The sequence below is a fragment of the Branchiostoma belcheri genome, unplaced genomic scaffold (genome assembly GCF_001625305.1).
Source record: "Branchiostoma belcheri isolate BF01 breed outbred unplaced genomic scaffold, Haploidv18h27 scaffold70, whole genome shotgun sequence".
NCBI classification, from domain to species: Eukaryota; Metazoa; Chordata; class Leptocardii; order Amphioxiformes; family Branchiostomatidae; genus Branchiostoma; species Branchiostoma belcheri.
This window is the reverse complement of record NW_017804354.1, coordinates 647,738-654,648: the sequence shown is the minus strand read 5'-3', so window position 1 is coordinate 654,648 and position 6,911 is coordinate 647,738.

Genomic DNA, 6,911 nt, shown 5'->3' with positions numbered 1-6,911 from the left:
TCAGGGTATACCGTGACAAACGATGTCCGGCCACTTACCCTTTTATAATCCTCCCCAGTCAGGACATACATACCCTCCCCCCTAAACCAGTGCCTCCCAAAGCAATACTTCTGTCCCGGAAGCAATCTCAATCTGCCGATTTTGACAAAAGTTGATTACCTGATGCCTTGGGAGCGAGTTCCTCCATACTGGCCCCTCCCAGCGCAGCTCGCTTGATGGAGTCTGTCATGGATCCCACCACATAACCTCCTTCGGCCTGGGACGATGACAATATATATGGTAAATATATTGACTACACGAGAATACAAGACATACGTCTGCACAGATAGGTTGCGCCACAAAAGAGACAGTGTGTAATTCGTAAATTTGAATTTTAAAGTATAGATTGTTGTGAATAGAGAATGTGAATAACGTCAACAGTGACATTGCACAGTGCACATGTTCATGATCGGTCCTAAGGGAAGAGTACTCGCAATCTATGGTTACGCCTGGAGCAAATTTTGGATTATAAAAAGAGAGAAGAAATCCTCAAGCCCTAAATTAGTTTATTCTCTAGTAGTTGTTAAGACCTTCACGTTATTTTGTTATTCTCTTATCCTTGTATCCTATGTATCATGTTACTCAGTATGATGTACATGTAACATCACATTCTGATGTATGCGTTTAGCCCCATGGGCATGAACATGCGAATAAAGATTCATTAATAATATATTATACCTGGGCGTCCAATGGGAGTGTCTCACACAGGGTGATGACATCACTGGTTATCATTGCCGTTGTCTCTGTGGTATCCACGGCTGATGGTGCACGAGACAGTCTGGCCAGGGCTGACATGGCTTCTGTGCAGGTTGTCGAGTCAACCTGTAACACCACCAACATCATCATCAAAAACATGAAATAGGAAATTTTTAAACTTACTGGGAAGTATGCAATGATGAATGGTTTATTGAAACATAACTTTCTTGGACCTTCAAAATTGCTGATTCATTAGATTAAAATACGATCAGTACTCACAACTTGTTCTAAATAAACATGTTAGTATCATTCAATTTTCAATAAAATGTGGTAATTGAAAACACTAGTACATTCGTACGATCTGGGGTTTACTAACCATTTTACGAAATTTAATCTAAAAGGTTCGTATATACATCACAGAAAAACTGTTGTGAAACAGTTGTTACCGAGGCTGTCGGATCAAGCATTTAGAAGCATCGCTATGTAGGGTATGGGAGAGCTTTCCAGTCTTTCTGTTCTGCATTTGACTGTTCTGCATTTATCTTGTTTCTGGTGATTCTACCATGATATCCCGATCCCTTAGGTGGAAGCATTGTTGGTCTGTGGGTTTTCAAGTGAATCCCGAACATAAGGCACTGTTTCTGTCTACGCTCTGAGAGCAGTGGGAGGTTTAAGTCTTTCCTGGCCTGATAATAGCTTGTGAAGAGCCATCCTAGTATTGTCCGAAATGCTCTCCGCTAATCCTTAGCTTCCTGAATTCCCCCCACATGGACCACACTATTCCTGCTGGCGTGGCCAGATTCTGGGATTCTGTTCCATCATTCTGCATGCCAGTTCCCCCGCCTTCGTGGCGCCAATGCCTTTATGTATGGACAGATACACAAACCCGCAGCTCGGCCCCCCAAAACAATACTTCTGAACCGGGAATAAAAAATAACCTAACGTTGTAAGTATGATATTATACGATGATAATATTATACGATAATGAGTCCTAAACCTCATTTAACCGCAACTCGTGCATTTGGAAACTTTGACCTTCAAACCATCTAAGTTGCAGATGCAACTTTCTCTCTTTTCTATTTCAATCTTTATAGCCACCTTTTAGCGTAACTAACTTGGTAGCAGCTGATAATATTACACTGAGCAACCTGCCAAACCCAAATTTACCAAATTCAAATTTACGTTCAAACTCTGGTACGTGAAGACATGACTGATCCGTGTCCTTTCCTGGGCAATAAGTACTTTTAGGGGTTGGCACTTCCACCAGTTTATTAGTCATCTTGGAGATTAAAAAATTTTGGACAGTTTTTCTGACCTCGAATGACACCCACCGTAGTTTTTTCTCTTACTTCGGTGACACTTGCACCTCTATTGTAGACTACACACGAGTCCTAAACTACACATGTCTTCAAATTTGCAACATCTTACTGTTCTATCCATGGAGGAAGAATCCTTGTCCTTTTGTCCGTTCTGTGGGATGAGCTGATCCAGTATGCCCATGGGGTTGTCCTTGTCGTACAGCAAGTCTGCGATGGTGTTAATGGTTCCCTCTCCGTCTTGCCGGGGGCTGCTCTCACTCGTTCCTGGTGGTTCCTAGAATTTGTAATTTTCCAGTTATTGCTTGCAGAAGTATAGTTTTGAGACTTTTGTTCACTGAAAGTTTGTATTCGTCATGAGCAGCAAGGATAGGAAATGAATTGGTGGAGATTCGTTTTGAGTTTATTGTCAGAGTTTGCTCCCAAGGCCATGGGTAGGAGGATAAGGTTTGAGGTTGCCTGGAATATGTATTCTTAGATCATTATATGCAACACATAATAACTTAATGATATACCAGATAAACTTACGTCAAACAACTTAATTATGACGTAATGTTTCATACCGGTCAGGTATTTCCCCCATGTTCATACATGTACATTGCAGTTCTGATAAATTCATCATCATCACATAATCTGATACATTCAACATCCAGGTAAACCAAAAGTTCTTCTTTGGAGAATAAAATCCCCGATTTCTTGTGTTTTTTAATTATCACCTTACAGAAAGCTAACAAACAAAGCCATGTCGTTATGCAAATATTGAATAAATATACATATATGGCTGGCCACTGTAAAGTGCAAGGGAATACAGTACAGATACAGTATACAGTGCACATGTATAACGTTATATTGTCAAAATAGCACAAGTAGCAAGAGTCTAGTAAGTCAAGTTAGTTTCTGAACGCTTCCTTGTGATGGTAGAAATGTAAAAAGATGAGTTTTATGAAGAAAGTAATATGTACTAAGATGTATAAAGTAGTAAAAAAGCAAACATTGTATCAATCTATAATACTATTTAGTAGAGTACATTACGTACATGTGACACGGCAGTCACTGTTGGTGTTGAAGAGAGTTCTGTTGTTTTGTCGTCTGGATCTGAGTAAAGAAAATGAATCACCATCATGATTTTATTGCATTTACTTCATTCACTGTGATAATATTCAATAAAATTTTATCTACTTAACATCACTTAGATGGTTCAGTCCATCAAAACTAGCTGAATGGTTTCCCAAACACCTTTCGGTTTTGCAGTTGCGACATATTACAGGCAACGTTTACTAAATATTTCGGTTCACTGATTCCCGAGCTTTTTTTTCTAAAAAATTGCACATTTACCATTAATGATTTAGATCACCGAAACGTTATCAAAGATATTCTTCCTTGTCTTTGTAGTTGTTACCCTTTTTCATTTATCAATGCCCTGATCTAATTACAGATAAAATGTTATTGTTATACTCATCAACCAGCCTAGTATGTTAATCTTGTGGCTCCTATAGTTACTATATGCCTATTTTTTTCTTTCGCCAGGCCGCTTAAATACTGAATCCTCGTCATTAGCTGAAGAAAGATGGTGCCTGCCGTCCGAAAGCTTCTACGCTTTACAGAACTCTAGTCGTGCGTACCAGTTTAAATTCTTCCTCTTAGTATAAAATAAATCTAACTTGTGTAATTACACCGACAACTAAATTATATCAACTACATTCTCAGGGGAGATAACCAAAACAGTGTTCAAATAGGGAAATACATTAAAGAATGTTTTGATCTTAGAAACCACATGTAAGAGTATAGTTAAACCTTTATTGTTACATTATACATGTACTCTGTACGTAAGATGACGTTATCCACACATGTATTTAACTTTGTTAGATATTTAGTTATAGAAGACCACACAAAAGTCCCTGTACTTTTTTGTTTTTTCAATAAAGAATCATTTCATTAAACGTTATATGTTGTGTTCAAAACCGTGTTTTATCCTGAACGATGCACGTGTCTGGATAGCTTGGTCAGGGTAAGTCTGCGTTATTTTTTGGATACTAGGAGACTATCCAGAACTGTGCGTTATCCTAACCCTAACCCACTAAGGCAAAGGAAGCTAAGAGAGGCAGGATCTTGATTTACCCATGTCATCCCCCGGCTGTGTGGTTGTAATGGGGACCTTGAGTGAAGTAATGGCAGTTGAAGGAGCAGCAGACGATGTGGACATTCCGTTGCTGGCAGTAGAAGACGCGGGCGGAGTGGTGTACTCCCCTGTCGTACTCTGCACTGCTGCAGTAGAGAGGCCTGGAGGAGAAGTCTCCGGTACGACCTCTGCAGTGGGGTTTATTGTTCACAAAATTAGCCAGCAGGTACATTGAAGTTAGGCAAAATAAAGAAATAAGATCTCAAAGCAGGGATATTAGTACTTTTTTCTGCACATGCAAATTTGTTCTTCGCAAGAGTGTTTTAAACATCATATCGTCAACAGCTATCTAACAAAGGCTGCCAACCCCATGTTGGTGGGTTGGATAGATCCAAGATAGTGACCGTTTATCTAGAACAGTAGGTACCTAGCTATATTCTGTTGCTCACTGAATATGTAAAATCTGATGGAAATCTGCTAAAACTTACCTCCCATAGTACTGAAGTAGGCATACTGTATCGTTTATCATATTTGTGGGTAATTTTAGACAAATAAAGAAAAAAACACCGCATCGTCTGAACAAATTCAACAGGGATAGTATGATTTTTAGAATGTTAAATGTGAGACCAAATCTTTACCTGTGCATGTTGTTCCGTTCCCTGTAAACCCCTCCAGGCAGACACAGTGGTACGTTCCTGGTTGGTTCACGCAGTAGGAGTTCTCAGGACAGGTCTGCTTACGGAGGCATTCATCCACATCTGTGGACAGAAAACACAACAAACATGACTTCATTGATTCCAGGCCTCAGGCGAGTATTTTGGTTATCCGCAAATGTAATGTAGCTGTATTGTATGATCATGATTCATGGATTCATCTTTCGCATCGACAAGAGACTCCAACAATAGCATTGGGTAAGCACCCGATTGAATTACATCATAGAAGAGATTGTTACTCATACAATGGTATCGCACTACTCCCCAAACAGAGGTTTGGGTTATTTTTGTGTTTTTTTATCGGGGTTTCTTTTTTTGCACTGGAATTTTTCTTTCACCTAACCCAGCCTCTGCCGGCAGTCGAAAGCATCAATGCGCGTAATAAACGTAATCTCTTCAACACATTGCGGTCTTTCTGCAAGTAGGTGACAACAGGACGCATGAATAGGCACAGTCAGCAGGAGGCGTGTGGCCGAATGAATGCCTCTATGACTGGCTGTACGTGTGATAATTCCCCACAGTAAAATGGATATCCCTAATGATAATTTGATGGTTCCCGGGAAGGAGCACTGTCACATTTCTTGAAGAGGTTTGCCCCGCCCCGGGGCGAGTGCCGGCAAAGGTTGGATTGGGTGAAAGAAAAATTCCAGTGCAAAAATGAAACCCCAATAAAAAGTCTAAAAACACGCCAAAAAAAACCCCAAAACCAAAACCTCTGCTTGGATAGTAGTATCGCACAAGACACCACAGTTTATGTTTTATGCCGGTTACACAATACCACATCCTAGTACCGTATGCATGCCTCGTGACATCCCTGTCAATCAACTGAAATCCAATCTCCACCCACTCACTTCTAATTCCTGCTGCCCGATCAGGACTAGATGAGGAAGGTTAAGGAAAAGTGACCTAGATTGATGGTTCCAGACTGCCGTCTATACGGCATGAATCTCACCTCTGCTCTCCATCTGTGGATCGAGTTAAGACATTGTTACCTTTACAGCCACCGTCTCCCATTTTGAAGCCTGGAAAACATCTACAGTCGAAGGTTCCGTTCAAGTTGACACATGCAGCATGGCGTCCACAGATCCCCGGGCTCACCTCACACTCGTTCACATCTGTGTAAAAAGGTAAAATCGGCAAATATTTAGACATGTTTTTCTTCTCTTTTTCTTCTTCATTACTGCCCATCCATACAGTGTAGGATTATTGGCAGCCGTTGCGCTTTGTAAGTTACAATTGTGACCCGGTACATAAAAAACAAAGGGTAAAAAGGATAACCGAGAAGGGAACATAAAACAACCGATTTTATGTGTGCTAAAGGCGGGACAAGTGCATTAGTGCGTTAGTAATATTTACATATATACAAGACATGATGGGGTGGCTCAATGCAGCAGGGTCCTCGCCAGTTAAGATTTGTTGCAACGTTTACATTTGTTGCTGTCGTTCCTATTGTAGTAAACCTTTAGAATTTAGCAAATCTAATAAAATACGTGTTGTGTAAGACACACTATTAGACATCCCCATCTGACTTGTAGCTTTGTAGACGTAATTTCTTTTATTTATCATAATGTATGAAAGAAGCTGGAAGCACATATCACAATTGCTCTTCAAGCAGAGGTTAGGTTTATTTTCGACGTTGTAAGCATTTTATTTGGCTTTCTAGTTACTGAGAGTTTTTTCGGGTATACTTTAAGTTATCATTATTGGCAAATACCATTAAACATTATTTGAAGCAAAGGTAATTCAGTTCAATTAGCATCGCTAATTTTTAACATTTTCAGAGTTGTGCTCAATAATTTCATTCTAGCATGACTTCCGAAGCACCTACGCTGATTTCAAAATTTGACATTCTTAAAGAGGAACTTGGAGGACCCAGGGTCCTCCACCAATAAAGAAACTATCCCCTGTGAGGATCTAGTAGCTAAATTGACCCCGCACATCCTCCCAACATCATAAATGGATTATAAGCCACGGGGTGTCTGAACCCGACTGCCAGTGGAAACAATGGGAGCAGACGACAGACAGTGA